Consider the following 19,288-nt stretch of genomic DNA (forward strand, 5'->3'; position numbering starts at 1 on the left):
CACATCTGCAGACTGACGGTGTTCGTTTTATTGTGTTCATTTTACTGTGGTGAGATTGTGACATACGTTTTCGTGTCCACTGCATGCTTATGACGCTATCAGTGAGACAAATTTATCTTAACTTCCCTTGCAAAACTAGTGCATGCAGGGGATATTCTCCATCAGACCTGGATTTTATCTACAAGTTGAAAAGAATGAAAATATAGCACTTAAAAGCACTGTTTGCCTTCTCAAAGGGCTGCAGGAAGCCTCTTTGTAGAAACTGTAAAGCTTTTCAAACAGCTTTTTAAAGGTTTTGTGTGCGTGTGTGTGTGAGGACTTTGTCCTCCTGGTTCCTTTATGTAAAAAGCAGGCTGTGTAAAACAGGAAAAAATGCTTTAAAAGTTTTACTGCAATATATTTCTTTGCCTAGGAGCGCGGAGGACTTTATTATATACTTTTTGTTTTGCTCCTTTATCTTTCACAATATATTCCTTGGTCCTTGGGCTCTGTCAAAGGGAGTGGTGACGTTCTTGAGATGCATCCTGCCAATTCTGGGTCAGATGGTTAATAGCGTTAGATTGGGGAAACCATGCTGCCTGTTTCTCATACCTGTTTTGCATTTATATGAGCCATTGTTCTGCGTGGTTGAAAGAAGAGCCCCAGCTGAAAAACACCTCACTTGCAAAGCATTCAGACAGTTTTAAACAAGCATTTGGCTGGTTTTCAGGCTGTATCCTGCTGTAATTTCTGTCCTTCAGGGAGGGGGGCAGGTTCTCCTGTATAATTAGAGCTGTCATTTTGCAGCAATGCAAGGACAACTATGGGGGGAAAGTCCTTTCTACAGAATACATATAAAAGCAAAATATATTTTGAAACAGATATGTGTAGATGCTTTTTTTTTTCTGAATTCTCTGCAGAAATACCAACGTAATTTGGAAAATATTATATGAAATTAGAATAATGTAATATGTATTCATACAGTGTTTCCTAATTGATCCCTGCCAAATTATACTATGCAATTACAGGTTTATTCATTCTAGAATAAAACTTAAGAATTGCTAATCCACCAGTCTCACATTAGAAACTGGTAATATATTTTCTTTATTTTATTGATTACATATTTCAGATTACACATGACAAATATTTTGCAAGGACAGCATGACTTCCAATTATCCACAACCCTGAACAGATGAAGGAGTTGTAGACTGTTAAAAGCCATGGAATGAAGAGCTTATGGCAGGGAAAGAGAAATTTTTCAGAATATAAAACTTATCACTGATGAAAAGATTGTATGCACTATATCTAAAAGTTGAGAGTGATTTATAGTGGTAAATACTTTTACCGGTTCAGGAATGGACTTAGCTCTAGAGCTGGGAGCTTTCTGTCTGTCTTAGACCACCATGTTTGTTAATTAGCAATAATAATATCAAAAAGGAATTTTTTTTTTTTCACCCCCAGGATATAAGAAGGCAAGCTTTGGCTTAGCTTCTGTTGCTTTTCTATGATCATCAGTTCAAAGGATTTTTTTTTCAGATCAGCTAAGATTTCTTAAACATTTGTGGACTGCAGTTGCTTAACCTTGTCATGAGGTCTTACCCCACTTACTTGTAGTTGTAAAAAAATTATGGAGGAAAAGTCTTTCGGTAGTAGCAGTGAATGACATTTAAATCTTCTGTTTTGAGTACCTGTCATAATATTTATGGTCATAGTCAATGGGGAAGGAAGAGAGCCCTCCTTAAAAGGATGGTTCAGAGCACTTAGATTTCTGTTCGAAATGTTCTTTGAAGAAGGCATTGTCTCTCATTATGGCAGAATTAATTAGGGTTAATAATCTCCTAATCTAGTAGCACTAATACCCTCTGATAGCTTGCAGAAATCAATTCAAAAGCAGAGAAGATTTCAGGGGGAGAAATGTAGTTTATCCGGCAGAAATTAGGCTTGCAGTCTAAGTGACAGGAATACCTCAGTCTTTGTGCCAAAACTGTGATTGAATTTGGGGTTTTCTCGATTCATCTTCATGTCACGAGGGATATAAGTGCTTTATTATACACAATGGGCATCACTTTACTAATCTTCAGCATATAGTGTATAGACGAAATGTCCTAGAAAAGAGAATGATTGGGTGTGACTTGAGGTGTTGTGGAGAGTGAAGCTGAACAGCATGGTGGGGATCATGGATATAGTAGGTATAAGAATGAGAACTTCAGCAGGACCATCTTATATTTCCATAAGAATTTTAAAAAAGTGAAAAAGTCAGTGTACAACCGAGTATAGAAAGATAACCGTGTCTGTTCCCCTTTTTATTTTTTAACTGTTTTCTGCAAGCACATATTCATGCTGTCCTGGGAATTTGGGTGAGCCCTTTTAAGCAATCACCACCACACAGGTAGAAACTTTTGCCCCTTAGCTGAGACATGATGAGTTTCATATATGGTCTTAGTCTGTTGCAAATGCCAGGCAGCTTTGTCTTCATAGTAGTAACTTCTGAAGAGAAGCAAGCGTGTTTGCTTGGTATGACATGAACGGTACACTAGCTGTTGAAATACCTCTGAGGGAAGAGAAGGGAATGGCAGTTGAAACGTGTATACAATGCTGTTGTAATCACTAATCTCCTTAGGATAATCAGATAAGAGAAAAGAGAAGATACATACAGAGAACAATACTTGGAGAAAACAGTTCATCCCAGCTTGTCTTTTTATTCATACTAACGGGTACAGTCACCACCAAAGCCACAATTTTCACATACGAGTCCATTGGCTCACAAACCAACTGAAAACAGAGCTGTCATGGTTTAACCCCAGTCAGCAGCCAAGCACCACGCAGCTGCTCCCTCACTTCCCCCCCAGCTCCCAGTGGGATGGGGAGAAGAATCGGGAAAGAAGGTAGAACTCGTGGGTTGAGATAAGAACAGTTTAATAACTAAAGTAAAATACAATACTAACAACAATAATAATGAAATACAATAACAATAATAATAGTAATGAAAAGGAATATAACAAAAAAAAAGAAGAGGAAAAAAAAGGGAAAAAAAACCAGTGATGCACAATGCAATTGCTCACCACCTGCTGACCGATGCCAGAGCTGCGATCTGCCCCTCCCAGACAACTCCCCCCCGTTTATATACTGAGCATGACGTTCTATGGTATGGAATATCCCTTTGGCTAGTTTGGGTCAGCTGCCCTGGCTCTGCTCCCTCCCAGCTTCTTGCGCACCTGCTTGCTGGCACAGCATGGGAAACTGAAAAATCCTTAACTTAGGATAAGCGCTACTTAGCAACAACTGAAACACCAGTGTGTTATCAACATTATTCTCACACTAAATCCAAAACACAGCACTGTACCAGCTACTAAGAAGAAAATTAACTCTATCCCAGCCGACACCAGGACAAGAACAAAAATGAGTTTCTTGCCTGTGTATTTCCAGACTTCCATCCGAAATGCCTCACATCAAGATGCAGCTTTATGGTCAGTTTGTACGTATGACCATTTGGTTCATAGAGTTTAAAATCAATATCATGCTGGCTATGGTCTGTCCCTAAGGGTACAGTGGAAGAACAGATAACTGCTTTTTAATTAATGGTATCAGGGTTGTGTTGATGCAATTTACTACAACAGTGTAGTCTGAGACTAAAATATTCACTGAAAAGCTGTTTTGCATTATATAAGAATATCAGTATGCTTACATAACACAAATGAAAAATATAAATTTCAAAGAAATGAGTCTTAGTTCCATGCAGGATTTCACAAAGTAGTATGGCTCTGAGTTATTTGGAGGAGCTTCAAATAAGCTTTACATATTGGTAAAATATGTGTCTTTGTATATTTTAAGCTTTATTTGATCCTTTACTGCATGATCTTCTCCATTTGTTGTCGTCTTCCCTGCTTCCTAGGAAGCTGTTGAATTCAGAACAGAAGTCTTAATTGGAGGCAACCCAAAGGTGGAGCTTATCTTCTAATGGCATAACTTTATTTGATCTTGAAAAGAATCACACTATATTCTCAGGCCATAGGAGGTCAGGATTTCCTAACTCTTAATTTCTCAAATACAGTTTGGAGAACAAATACTGTGAAGAGTGGTAGTATCCTGATAATAATCACAATACTCTTTAATATTTTAACAAACATATTTTTTTCATCTCAGTTTTTGACCTAGCAGGAAACAATTTATTTTAGAGTTCATTATAGAAGTTTGGGGAAACAAAAGAGATCTTATCTTTCTGGAGTACAGTAAAGAATTGGATATGACGTTTCATTGAGAGAATGTTTTCGTAGAGCACTTAAATGAATGTAAAATGCTGGCTGGGTACTGCCTTTGGGCGAGGAAGTTAGTGATAAGTAGTGTTCCTCAGGGACCCATTTTGGGATCAGTGTTCTAGAGAAGCACTTCATAACTTTGCATGAAGTACCAGTCCCTGTATATTTTCAGGCCACCTAGCAAGGAGGCATGTCAGGTGTTGCTTTCTGTTTTGAAACTGCATGACGTGTTGATCTTACCTGCTTAGAGTAAGCAATCTTTCATTTCCAACTGCCAGCATTTTTTTTTTTTTTTGCGGAGCAGCAGTTTCATGTTAGTATGTAACAGGTACCTTTTTTACTGTCTTTTATATGGTACTATATCACAGTGGGATTCTTTATCACTTGGTCTTTTTTCCTCCTCATTTCTCTTTTACTTTTGTATTATCTCTTTCTGTATTTTTTCTATCTTTCTTTTCTCCTTCCCACTGCTCTTAATCCTTGTAGAATTCATCAGTCTGTTTCCTCCGTTGACAATACAGAGAGGGCTGTACTATCAGAGCTTGGACCAGTACCACTGAAGATGATGGAGATGTTTTCATTGAATTCAGTGAGCACAATTCAAAATTGAAGCCGCGACAGTACAAAGGGATATACAAAGGGACAATACCTTTGGATCTTACCAATACCTAGTTCATGGTATCTACTGCATGAAATTTCAATCTCTCGAGGTGCTATTTTCTAGGCAGTTATAAACAGTGTCACTACTGCAGGCTAGCTGGTATGGCCAAACACGAGCAACTCTATGGGGGAGAGGAGAGAAAACTGAGTAGCAGACAGATTATGTGTACCTTTTAAATGCCCTCAGGCTCATAGTACTTAATTTCTTTTCTTAATCTCTGTTACACTTGTATGAAGATAGGTAGTTGACAGAAAAGAATCCTGTACCTATAAACAAAATTTCAAACGAAATACTGAAGTTTATGCCAAAGGTTATTTTCCTTATAATTTTTCCATGTGGTAAGAGATTTAAGTAATACTGAAAAATTTTGCAAATTTTTGAATGCAGCCACGTTGGATTTTCAACTAGTGGAAATCAATGAAGTTTCACTAATTTCAAAAGGGCTAGGAATATTTATACCAGTTGAAGTTTTGTGATAAGATCAGCATTTATATAACAGCTTCTGAATGTTTAGTTTGCACTAAAGAAAAACAATCAGCTTCATCCTGTGTTCGTAAAGAGTTTCTGTACTATAAATCATCAACTGGTCTGAAAATCCAGTAATTATTTGATACAAAATGTCTAACTTTTCTGCAGTAGAGTAATTTAAAGCTATAAATTAGCAAAAATGTAAACAGTAGAATATCAGTTAATAAGTGAGGGTCCTGAGATGTCCTGGAACAAATGGCCTTTTTAAAAGCAAAGAAAGAAACAATGCCTCTGCCATAAATGTAGGCTTATGGCTGTTAGAATCATGTCATTTCTCATATTGGTTGATTATCAAATGTTGGTGTTTTTGTTAAGGAATTTCTCTGTTGTCACTTGCCTTTTTTTTTTCTGCTCTTTTTTTTTTTTTCCCCCCTTCTGTGTGGAATAAAAGTAAAAGAACCATAATGTTTAAGGCAATTAAGTAAACCACCTACAGCTAATATAGACAATGTTCAGAAGTTAATCACAAAATGAGAAGGAACTTGCTCAGAAAATGGAGGCTAAATCTCTCTGTGTATCAGAGAAGAGCTGGATGAGGTCACAGATCACAGATATATAGGGCAAAACAGTGTGTTTAATTCAGAAAGAAAAAAAAGGTTGGTTGAAAGAAATCTGTTTGAGTCCAAATCTGGAAAACTGTTTTTACCATTTATCTTTCAGAGTATTTCTCCTCTGTGCCCTTCCCCTTGTACCATACTAGTCTGGCAGCCCAGAATGTAGTTGAAATGCCTTCCTTCACTGCCTAAAATGATAGCTTTTATTTCAGGACTTGGCTTATTATTATTTGATCCTATAACCCCTTAAGGCCAGCATTAGCAGTTGGTGTCAGGAAATCCCTATTCCCGGGGCCAAGGGGTTAATTGCTTTTTACCGTTTGATCTTTTTATACCCACTTTATATGCTACCTGACCCTTTTACCATCTTACAGGTACACGCACTGTTCTTTGCTGGCCCACTTCCTGAATCTCCCCATAGCTTTCCCCACTGCTGCCTTGCCAATTTTACATTACGTATTTTTCAACCAAAAAATTGCAGCTGACCTTATTTTTTTCCTTTTTACGCTTTCCAATTTTCCTGGCAGAAAAGATGCAGTGTACTGTCGTTGTATTTCTAGGAACTGAAATAGATAGATAGGATGGACACATGATATATTAAAAAAAAAAAAAAAGGAAAAAAAGTTGAATATGTATAGAGTTATGAAGCTGGACCGCTGATGTGTTGAATTTGAATAGCTTTGTTGCATAACAATAATTTTTATGTCTTTTTAAACGATACACCTAAAGTGTGTGGGGCGGGGGGGAGGAAGCCTGCAAAACTAAATCAAGATGTCTCAGATTTTGCTAAGTTAAGTAATCGTATCTCCAAGCAAAATAGATGATCAGATTTGTCAGAAATATTTGCCTTGTCAAGGCTTACCCTACATTCATTGAAAATTTTGTTTTGTCACCAGGTTACAAGCATAATACGTCAATTTCTTTAGGGCTGCTTGGTTTCAAATAGCAATTTTATTTATGATTTCTTCATATTCGACAAAGCTAGCAATCAAGCTGATATTCTGCCATAGTGTGCTTTTTGAAATCTTTGCAACTATTTGTAGGCAATTAAAATTTTTGTGACATACTTCAGTTCCTTAAGAAAGTGACAAAATATTCAAACTAACTGAGAAAATAAAAAAACCTATTTCATAGATTTTAATAGTTACAATTCTGAGAAATACTTATCTCCTGGATTTTTAATGCCTTTGAAAATTTAATGTGCCACTCCAACTTTCAGATTTTCTACATAACTATATCATCTAGTAAAGTAAAACAACATAAATAGGGAGGAAACTTGAATAGTTTATCTGTAGGGGAATGGTCAATGTCAGGTCCTCAGTATAAAAAAAGTGGTTTAGATGCAGAAAAAAAAGTTCTACCAGCACTAGAAATTACATACGTTCCAGTGTATCTGTGTCTCGCAGTATATTGGTTTCAATTTTTCCTCCAGTTTGTGATGTCATTAAATTTCTTCCATGACGATTATCTGGTCTGACAGAATGGGAACTCACACATCCAGATTTTAACTCCAGCAGGGTGCTTAGGTCTTGTCACTAGTCTTTCAGGCTACCTATTTTTCACAGCAGCAGTAGATATTTAATTCTCTTGGAAACCTTGGTCATATTCAGGTTTGATAAAAATGTATTGCTAAGTTAGAAAATTATTTTTTAGGAGGAAGTGACAGGCAGAGAAAGAAGCATGCAAAAACCTAGTGCATTCATGTGAGCTTTATTGACTTCATAAAATAGATTAAAAATAAGAGTAAATTTTTAGCTTTTGTGGATCATGATGTGTTTAAAAGCTTAGCTGTATTGTGCTAGTTCTTTGAAACACATTCAGTAAGACTGTGCAGGTCTTTCAAATTGTAACTTGAAGCAAAATGTACATGCTCTTGAATTTTAGTATCAAAATAAAAACCTGCAAAGATCATTTGAAAATCCACATGGGAGTTATGAACTTCACAGACCTTTAAGCTGGTGAATTTTGCCTATTTTGAGTTCACTTATCTCCTCCTCAGCTACAATTTGCTTCCTCTGCAGGGAAAGGAACTAATGCTTTATCACCTCAGAGGAGGCCGTTGTCCTGGCACTTGCCTTTAAGAGGCCACAAGGATGGAGCCTCTTTTCAGTGATGCAATTGCCTGTCCTCTCTTCAGTGCTGACCTTTCTTCCAGCTCTTGTTCAGTGGTCAGAGTACATGGATTCTCATTCAGGTGCTGCTGTGCTAGATCCTTCTAACTCTGGGACTGAATGTTGCCTTAAAGAGCATATGGCCCTTATAGGAAGTTGGGAATTTCATTAAACTTGCATGCTGCCTACAGCACTTTCTCTCTTTAAAAGATGAAAGACTCTATATAGTAGGGTCCTTTCTATTTTGGCTGCTTCACAGTATGAGACTGCAGGAAGAAGGGGGATCTTAATGTATGTGGAGTGGCCTGGCCCTGCCAACCATTGTTTTTTACTCTCTCTCAGGATGTTGCATGAGTAAAGTCAGAACTGGCCCCTCCCTAACTAAGATGAAAGTTAGTGATAGAGGTTAAGTAAAGCTTTTTATTATTACTTATGTATTTCTAAAAAAAGAAGGCATCATAAAAATAAAGTAGGGATTTTTTGGAAATAGGCACCCTGTGGCGTTGGTAGATATGTTTAGTATTTTCCATAGATTCTAATAGTGTCTGGAAGTAGACTCCTTCAGTGTGAAAACAAAAAAACCCAAGCCCCATCTTACAGCTGTTTCTGACAGCCAGCAGAAAATAGTACCCCATGAATTTGTTTATAGGTAAAATATATAATTCTGACAATATAATCCCCAGCTTAAAAATTTTTTCATGTTGGCTGCCTTAGCAATGGGTCAAGAATCAGGCTTCTAGTACCCTTCTCATTCATTATCCAGACTTTTATCTCGCTACACAATAATAACTAGCTTAATTTCCCTTAGGCACCTATAAGTTTTGCTGTTAGAGAAGTGCAATTGCTGTATCTTCAGATCCTTTGTGGATGTCAGTATATTTTCTCCTCAAAATGCAAACTGAGAAGTACAGTTGGTAGAAAAAATGAGGAGAATGAAATGTTTCATTTCAACTTCTTGATGCAATATTTCATATCTTTCATGTTGATGTAGCTCAACAAAATTGTTTATTAAATTTCTTTTCCAAAGGGCAAACTTAAGACTTCATTTTCTAGAAATGATTATAAACTGGTCTGAAATGTTGCAACAAAAGTTATAGTGGAGAGCTTTTTTGGACTGACACAGCCAAAACATAGAACAATAGTGAGTTAGTTGTTTACCAGAAATGTCTTGCTCAGTCCCCAGGTTGTTTTTTCAGTAGCATGGAGCTATACCTTTTCAGAAAGCTGAATACAGGGAGAGACTTGTGAAGTGGTTGGGAAAGCTTTCTGTGAGTTCAGGGAGTTACCAGAGGTGGTTACCCATACTACTGGGCTTCTGGCTCTTAGCTAAACCAGAGCTGCAAATGGATCAATGATAAACTCTTCTCTAAGTAAATGGCAACAAGTCTGAGCCTCTGAATGACCCACTTTTCTCATCTCTTTGGCCTTCATATAAGGAAACAATACAGAAAACACTGCTGGGTTGAGGAAGTGTAGGTGAGGTGCAGTACTCTTCCACTGCATGTTTAATCTGCGCTTCTGACTACTTCCTTGGACCTTGAGAAAAAGACTTTAATTATTTATTTATTTTTGCCATAGTAGCAGATTGCAAGTTACAAGATCAAGGTACTTATGAAAATCTCTGAGGTTCTGTGTGCTTGAAAGCCAAGGACAAACCTTCAGGATTTCCATGGACTATAAACCTCTGTATTGTGTGCCACATTTACACTGTCAACCTATTACCTGAAGTGTCTTGTAGCTATTCCACTTTTAAACTTGACTGTGACCCTTTATTATTTTCATTCCCATGACCTCTTTGCCCCTCTTGTCCAATTTGAAGGACGTCATATCTGTCTGGCACCAAATGGTTCCAGTACTCAGGAGCTTGAGTAAACGTTACAAAATAAGAGCAGCTAATTAAAAATCTGTAGTGTTGACATCTGTTTAATATATGCAATATTTCCAGAACTTGATAGCAGACCACCTTACAGTAGCAAGGGTCTAAGTCAGATTGTTTAAATAAAGTAATAATGAAGTATAGTCATATGGTTGTAAACTTGGAGCTATTCCAAATGGAGTCATAAAGTGTGCTAATTGGTTCTGAGACTTGGAATGCAGTAAAAGTCAAATTTTACAACAGTGACTATTATACAGTGGAATTAACTTGGCTACTCTGGAGGTTTTAAATATACCTAGCCATTAAGAGGCAAAGTCACAAGATTATAGGGATTTTACTCGACTAACAGAGAGATTGACGTGTCCATTGTCATTGTTGAAGATTAAGATAACAAGAACAACTTAGTTAACGTATTTAGTTAAATGAGGGGAATGTACAATGCTATTTGTTTGAACAAATTAGTAGTACCTACAGGCTTGATTAGGTAACACATTGGAACATTCCCAAAAATTTAAGTAATGATTTGAGTCACTTGTTAATAGATCAAAATATATTTAATTAGTTGTACTACCATTATTTAGTCAAAGTTACGGAGCACCTTAATTTCATTAAATTCATTAAGTTAATAAGAAATATAGAGATTACTGCTTTGATAGTGTTGAAACATCTATAATTTTTAAGACTATAAAATATAAGCAAAATCATTTGCCACCAAAGTAGTAATCTCAATGAAATGCATGACAAATGTCACATCTGTTTAATATATTTATGTAAGTTCTAAACTAAAAGGAACTGTCAAAGGGTTTCTGCTTCGGTGGCTACTGTTACTTGAGGCACTCTATTTTCTGTGGGAGCAACTTCTCAATCCATTCAAACCTTTTTTCTACTAAAGTTATTTTTTTTTTTTATATTGCTGGGGATTGATATGGCATTTTTTATTACAACTTAATGAAAATGTCACCATTTATGTAATCCTTTCTGTATCTGTAAGATAATGATTATTGGAATCTGAAAATGAACAGACAAGTCAGTAAGTTGTGGTTATGCCAAACCACTATAGTAGGCTTACCAGCTTAGACCACTGCCTGCCCAGTCCTATATCCTTTTTGACAATGGGAAATACAGACTTGGAAGGAAAACATGAAATACCATTTACTGGACAGTTACACTAAAAGTGGTAGATAGGGAGCATTTGGTTGCTCCCCTGTTATTCCATGAGTCTGTTCTAATCTGAACTAATTCTCTAACATGAAATTCAGTGTTAGTAGTTTAATTAAAGCCAGCTACTTTCTGTCTAGTCTGTCCTGGTGGGTAGCTCAGCGGTATGCATTGGAACAGAACTCTGCTGGACTTTGCAGGATCTGTTATCTGTAGAGGCGTCTGCTCCTAATAACCTGTTTTTGAATGTGGAGGAACTGTCATGTTGGAGAAGGAAGGCAAGTTGTAGACGCAAGCAAGAAGGTCTTTTTCTTTAAGTCTCTGAATTCTCCATATCTGAAGTAAAACAATTTAGAACAACACAATTTAAAAGATGAATCATGAAAATTAAAAAGTAAAAGTAAAAAAGAGACAAGCATTGTATGCAGTTGTCTTCTTAAGTCATACTGAAGCAAATGAAAAGATAGGTGTAATAGATAATTCCCATTAATAATTCAACTGGAAACAGGTGCAACAGTTGAAGTATTTAAACTGCACAAAGATGATGTTAGTTTAGTATCAATCAACAGCTGCGGAGTAATTGCCCTTTTAAAATGTAGTTATAAAATTGTTGGCAACAATAACAGTAAGCCAGATCTATGACAATGTTGCTAATTTGATACTTGGATCACCAACAGATGCTCAGAAAAGCAGGTTTTCCATTCATAACTGAATTTGTGGGTAGCTTTTTTGCAAACATGTTATTGTAGAAGTGATGAGCTAATAAAATGTGTTGATTTAGTCTGCTAAATTTAGATAAAAGCTTACCTTTTCAATGTACTAAACTGTCAGAGTAATATGAGGTGAAAGGAAACCTTGTGCTTGAGCCATTTGTTTTTAAAAGAAAATATTTGCATTTAAACATTGCAGAGCTAAATGAAGACATTGTAAAAGGCATCTGATTCATATCAGATTTACTATAAGGAAAAGCTCATATGATGCTTATATGATTCTTAAGAGGTGCTGAGGGATCAGATGCAAAATTGTTGTTAACACTGTCATGCAGTGTACTGCCAGAAAATATAATATAAAGCTGGACAACATCAGTTGTCTCCATGTGTGAATAAAAAAAGAGAAATGCAAGTTTATTGAGCTGTTTATTGAAAAGTCTGGAAGGAAACTATAAGCTTTAGAGTGTGCGTTATTTTAAACTATGTAGTTAAAAAGGCTTCTGGAGGAATTCTGCAGGATTCAGGAGAAAAGTGCATTGTCAAGACCTCAAATGTTTTTCAGCAATGTGAAACCACTAGAAACTAAACACAGGAGTTTAGTGGGGGAAAATGGGGTAGTAGTGACCTTTTTACAGAAAAGATGCATTGTAATCAACTAGCCCTTGTCCTCTTATTACGAACTGAAACATATGCTTTTATTTACTTGTCTGGCACTAAAATGGAAGAGGAGAACATCGGTTAATTCGAAATGCATATTTTTATCACTGGTTTGTTAGTATGTCGTAGAGGTAAGTACGGTAATAAGGTGATCAGAAGACCTGTACATTAGTTTTCTGAGAAACCCAAAGACTCAAGTTGTTGAGTCTAAGCTGTGCAAATCTTTACTGAAGCCCGAATTATCTTTGATAGGATATAGGTTGATTTACTGTTAAGGGTGTGTAGAACAATGCGACTGTTAGATATTCTGCTATCAGTATCATGGGCCAGAAAGTATTGTTTCATTTCCAACTTGAAACTATCTGCATAAACTTCTAAACTAGTATGAAGTAGAAAAGACATGATTACAGGAAATAATGCTTCATTTTACGTTAAATGCTGCTAGGTCTTGAACTGTCCTAGTCATCAAGAAGAAAGTTTAGTGCTGAGATCCTGCTTCACTTGATTTAAAAAATAACCTCTCTAGAACAGAGAGTGACAAGATTTCAAACCAGTGGGTTCCCTGGGATTGCTGCATTGTTCTGACTGCCATTCCTCTGGGAAAACTGAGAAACCGATTGCTGCCATATTTTCACCTCAGTGATAAGAAATGTTGAGAAAGCTGTTTAGGAACTCTCTTCTGTAACCTTCATTTCTTTCTCACTAAGAGTACACTGCCTGGCCTGAACACCCATTTGATCTGAGGCTGTGTAAGCAGCTTTCTGTCTTGACTGTGAGGTTTACCAGAACTGCATCAGGAGCAAATCATCTTTTTGTAATGATTAGAATTATTCTTTTGGAAGAGCAACTGGAGAAAGATGTTTTTTGTAGAGTTTACAGGAAGCCTTCTCAGTTTCTTCTCACCTTGTCATCTGCAGAACAAAATGGCAGTGATTGCTGAAATTCATTTCTTATACCCATTCTTTTTAGAGTTCCATGACAATTTATTCTACGAACAAACAGAACAACTTTGAATATATATGCAATACTTGAATATATTCTTTGTCAGTTTGTTTTTTTTTTTCCTTTCCAATTTCAGGTGGTACTAATATAATTTTTCTGATTTATATTTCAATTGCATTATTTGGGGATCTTCCTGAAATTAGTACTAGTTTTGCTTTAAAATGTAGGTAAATCACTTTACATTTTTGGAAAAACAGACTTAAATTGTCTCATTAATTTGTCTTTCTCAACCTATCATTTTTTATATCTCTTAAAAGACATAGTATTTTAATGGCACATATTGATTTCTTTTTTTGCGTGTTTAAAAAGACCTTTTGCTAGCATAATCCTACTTAGTTTAGCATATTAATCTGACTACAGGAATCACAGGGTATTATATAATACTTTAAATGTTATCAAATTTTGAACATTTAAAATATCATTGTGCATTATTCCCAGTTTTTCATTTTTGGTAAATATATATCAATAGATTTTATGATACCAAAGCAAGCATCCATGAACTTAGTCTTTGTAGATATGTTCACAGCTTCTCCCAGTTACTCCATTTGGATTACCAGATGAATGCAGCTGTAGGAGAAAAAGGTCAGGCAGCGAAGAAAAGGGACAGAAAGAATTAAATCTGAATTTCTAATGTGAACGTTAAGTTACTTTGAAGCCGATCTTACAAGAACGTAGATCCAAAATGTAAAGACATCAGTAGTATTAACAATAAAACATTGCCAGTGTTGGTGGTGTGGTGGTAGTTATGTACAAACAGAGTAGGACTTGTTTCTGGTTTTGAGGGAATGTAATTTGAACAGTTTTTTGCTTACTGCCTGAATGAAAATGTATGTGAGGTATAAAATCAGTTGGTTATCATAGAGGATTTTCAAGCTTATAACTAAACAAACCCTCTTTGGATTGTTATGTCTCAGCTAATTCTCCTACAAAATAAACTCTATGGTTTTGAAGAAAAGGCTGGGGAAATGCATCTCTATATTGCAAAGATGGGATGCTGTTTTTCTTCTTTCTGATCTCTTTTTATCTTCTATCCCCGCTTTTGTTTTCTTTTTCCTCTCAGGCTACAGATACAGTGCAGAATAGTGATGAGGCAAAATTCAGCATAAATTAAAGCAGTCATTTGCAGATAACTGCTTTGGTCTCTAATCAGCCAAAGAGTGTTTATTTTCAGTAGATCAAATTGCTTCTGTTCCATTCTCTGTAGATTCCGTATGAGCCAATATCTGTTCTCTTTTTTTTTTAAAGCACATCTTGGTGTTACGTTCTCTTCCATCACAACAGAGAGAGAGAAAGCACAGCTTCTCTTGTTTCTACCTTTCTCTCTTTTCTGTTAAAGATATTTAGTGGAAGTTTAAGGATTCAGGGCAGCTACTAAAACTGCAAAGGTCATGCATAAGTCTTGCATTTGCCTTCAATCCTTATTTTGCAAATATAAGGTAGTTCAGATTGTGAAGAGGTATGAGTTGTGGAGCTCTGCTCTTATCTATTATGGAATACAAGCCAGTTTGGAAAAGTTTGGTTTTAGCACCAAATTGCTTGAGTCAAGATAACTCCAGAAACCATTCGTTATGGTGATGAGATTCTTTGTTTAAATAATATCCTCTGATGTATTATGAATGCCAATTATTTTCTAAAATAGACATTACTTCTGTGCTGCAGAGCCTCCAATGCTGTATGACAGTGGATCAACCACTTCCCCTCACCTTTGAATCAATTTTTCTTTGCAAAATACTATTTTTTGATAATCTTATCATGGAGAACAGCAAGAATTGCCAAACTTTTTTTTTTTTTTACCTAGTTTGCTGGCAAAAACCTTAACAGGATTCGAACAGAAGTGCATTAAAAGCCCATTAGTAGCCATGTGTGCTGAAATAGGTAAGAAAACTCATTCAACTAGTTTCATCAATCCATCCTGAAGAATTTCATGGTCTGCATGTGTTGTGATGGGTTTCTACCAGTATTAATCCTCAGTTTGAATGGGCCAGGTTATGTTGGCTTTGCTGTGCAAATGCAGATGATTTGCATGCTCTATGTGATGTGTTGGATTTGCTGGACACAAATAGCAGATCGGATGAGGACGTTGGACTTATCAGCAGACTTGTCAGTGTGAACAGGCTTACATTTACAATTCCTTTGTTATAAGAACCCAAACCAGATCAAAAGAAAACCCTTCTGAAATATAACTTCTAGTAAGGGGGAATATGACTTCCACTGGGGACATTGTAACCGGAAAGTTCGAGCTTTGTCATAGTTACCAAGATGTTCTCTAGCTGCAGACAGTGCAGGATCAGTACCATTCATTTTCCTGCTAATAATGAATTCTCTTCCTTTTTGACTACAGGGTCATAATAGTTGAAAATGCAGCCTGACTCAATACCGACCTAAGACTGATCTCGTAGTAAGATAACTTGTTAGGAACTCAGCTGAGGTAATCTGGGAGTTAAATCCTTTAGGCTGTGAAAATGCATTAGGACTGGGCCAAATAGCTTCACTCCTCTTTTCAGGCTTACAACTGCTATCTAGCAAGCAGGGGTCTAGTACTTGTAAGCAGCTGGAGGAGTCAAGGGGGAATTAGGAGAAGGAACAAAAAACAATACTTTTTTTTTCCTTCACTTCTCAGACCCTGTTGTGGTTTAACCCCAGCCGGCAACTAAGCACCACACAGCTGCTCGCTGACTCCCCTGCGGTTGGGTGGGGGAGAGAATCGGAAGGGTAAAAGTGAGGAAACTCGTGGGTTGAGATAAAGAGAGTTTAATAGGGAAAGCAAATGCCACGCACGTAAGCAAAGCAAAACAAGGAATTCATTCACCACTTCCCATCGGCAGGCAGGTGTTCAGCCATCTCCAGGAAAGCAGGGCTCCATCACACGTAACAGTGACTTGGGAAGACAAACACCATCACTCCGAATGTCCCACCCCTTCCTTCTTCTTCCCCCAGCTTTATATGCTGAGCATGACGTCCTATGGTATGGAATGTCCCTTTGGTCATTTGGGGTCAGCTGTCCCGGCTGTGTCCCCTCCCGACTTCTTGTGCCCCCCAGCCTCCTCACTGGTGGGGTGGGGTGAGAAGCAGAAAAGGCCTTGACTCTGTGTAAGCACTGCTCAGCAGTAACAAAAACATCCCTGTATTATCAACACTGTTTCCAGCACAAATCCAAAACATAGCCCCACACTAGCTCCTATGAAGAAAATGAACTCTATCCCAGCCAAAACCAGCACAGACCCTCTGAATCTTGCTTTACTGTAGGGAAAATACCCTGACTAGTCTTATTCTCTACCTACCTACAGGTCTTTGCTGTCCCCTGATGTTTCCTTTATTTTTTTATATGTACAAAATGAAGATTGAAGATAATTTCCCCCCGATCTAGCTGGTCTTTTCTGTGCATTTCTAGTGCCAAGCACAGCAGAACTCCTGTCTCAGTTAAGGTCTGTGTGTGTTACTGTCATCTATAAGTTTTAAATCAGCCTCTAAATGACTCACTTCCTAGAAAAACCTCTCTGTCCTCTAGTGCAGTTAAAAATAGGGATAATATTTTGATATATTTGCATAATATTTTTCCTCTTCTGGATGCATGTTTTCATGTAAGTACTGTGAGAAGGTATAAACTTACAAATTTCACCCTAATTCCTGAATTACATTCGAATAAAAAAACAAGCAGACTCTCTTTCATGAGATAATTCAATCTGTCACCACAAGAAAGAAATACGAATCATAACCTAGTGCCCTAAATCTTTCCATGATAAACAGCAGGACAGACACAGTAACTACAGTTGAGAGATATTCAGTTATTAAAGTAGTGTGAATGTTTTTGTGGTGTACACTAACAGATTTACAGTTATTTGATGAAGTAAATAAAAATAACAATTTTAGGAGTTAAGATTTCATTCTACAGGCTTTAGGTGCTCTACAGGTAATTACTACATCTATCTGTCAGCAATGGTGTGATGTAATGGAAAGCCTAATTTATAGAAGGGGTCTTGTGAATTTCTCCAGAAGTTTTCAAGAATGAAGATGCAGGAAGAAAAAGCTGTCTTTGCACATAAATGGACTTTGACTCTTCTTTTCTGTTTCTCTGTGGATAGTTTATAGGACACTTGCTAGAAATCACTACTGCTTTGCAGCTGGTATTATGACTGTGAAGTAGGTACCTTTTTGAATGAGAGGTCAGAAACATCTGGAAGTTAGTGTTCATTTTCACATGCTTTCTAGTTACACAGGATTGTGTTGATGCAAATACATGTCTGAATAAGAAGCTTTACAGATGCCTTAAAATTTGAATGTGGAAAAATCCTAGTTACTTGCAGTTCTGATTTTCAAAGACTTCTGGTTTTTGAGCAAATACATGTGTGGTACTCCTTTAAAGGAAGCATAGCTACAAATGGCAATGTTTATTGTCTCCTATTCTGAGCAAATGATCAAAGGATAAAATATCAGGTAAATTATATATGTTAAATCACATTTTTATTAATACATCACAGTCCAATTTCAGTAATATGTTATATTAATTCATATACATGATTATTAAATTAATTTGCTAAGTTTTTTATGTTTAGTTAAAACTATGAAATGAAAGAAGGAAATATAATAATTGAGACAAGAAGGAAATTTATATTTTCGTGCCCTAGGATGAAATTCTGTTTCTCCTCTTACTCTTTGTGAGCTTGCTTGAGTAGCACAGAATGAAAATTAAAATTGTTCTTCAAATTTACTTACCTAGCTTCCTTTCTTGGCTATATTTCCTTTCCAGAACCTGTCATCTAAAGTGGTTCCTCAGTTCCTCATAAATATGTCATCTTCACACCTTCATGTAAGACAGTTGTCTCCTTCCCTTACTTCCATAAGTATTTTCCTTTTTAGTCCTGCAAAATTCAGCTCCTTACCCATTTTCTCTTATTTAGATTCCTTTTCTACTATCTGATGTGAACTTTTCCATGCTATTTGATTAGTATTCTTGGCAAACTTTCTTAACTTTGCAATTATGCTGGGAGGATGTCATTGTTGATTTTTTTTGTCTCTTTTATCTTTAACCTCAAACTTATTGGAATGTTGTTCTGAATGGTCTGTTTTTGTTATGATGTATCATTATATACTGTTTTTATTTACCAAGACATACCTCACAATTTTATACGTAGCTTTTATTAGGCAATCAACCATAGTAACTCTCCAGTTACTGAAGTGATTGTTTCAGGAATTAAACATCGTAATTATGTGTTCAACTTGAAGTTCTCCATTTTGCTCTGTACTACTCCAGTGGAGAGAGATGCAGATGATTTTGGATAGCCAAGTTGAAGTGAGTTTTAGTTAAGCTCATGTGACTGAGGCTTATGATCATTATGGCTTGATGGATGGTATATGGCATCTTCTGTGACTAGCAGTGAACACAACTTTAAAATGCTTGTAGGAATTTGTAGAGACACTAGGACAGACATGAGACAATGGCAAGCTTCTTCTAAGCTTTCCTTTTGTGCCAACAGGTTTTAGAGTCTGCTGAACTCATACCCCAAACATGCTGAAGCTCTGGTCATAGAATCATAGAACAGCCCAGGTTGGAAGGGACCCTGAAAGATCACCTGGTCCAACGTTTTGTGGAAAAGGGAGCCTAGGTGAGATTATCTAATGCCTTGTCCAGTTGCATCTTGAAAACCTCCAGTGATGGGGACTCTACCATGTCCCTGGGGAGGTTGTTCCAATGACTGATTGTTCTCACTGTAAAAAATTTCTTTCTTATATCAAGATGAAATTTCTCCTGGTGCAACTCATACACGTTGTCCCTTGTTCTCTCCATGTGGCTCCTTG

This window comes from Gymnogyps californianus, chromosome 8 (genome assembly GCF_018139145.2).
Source record: "Gymnogyps californianus isolate 813 chromosome 8, ASM1813914v2, whole genome shotgun sequence".
NCBI lineage: Eukaryota > Metazoa > Chordata > Aves > Accipitriformes > Cathartidae > Gymnogyps > Gymnogyps californianus.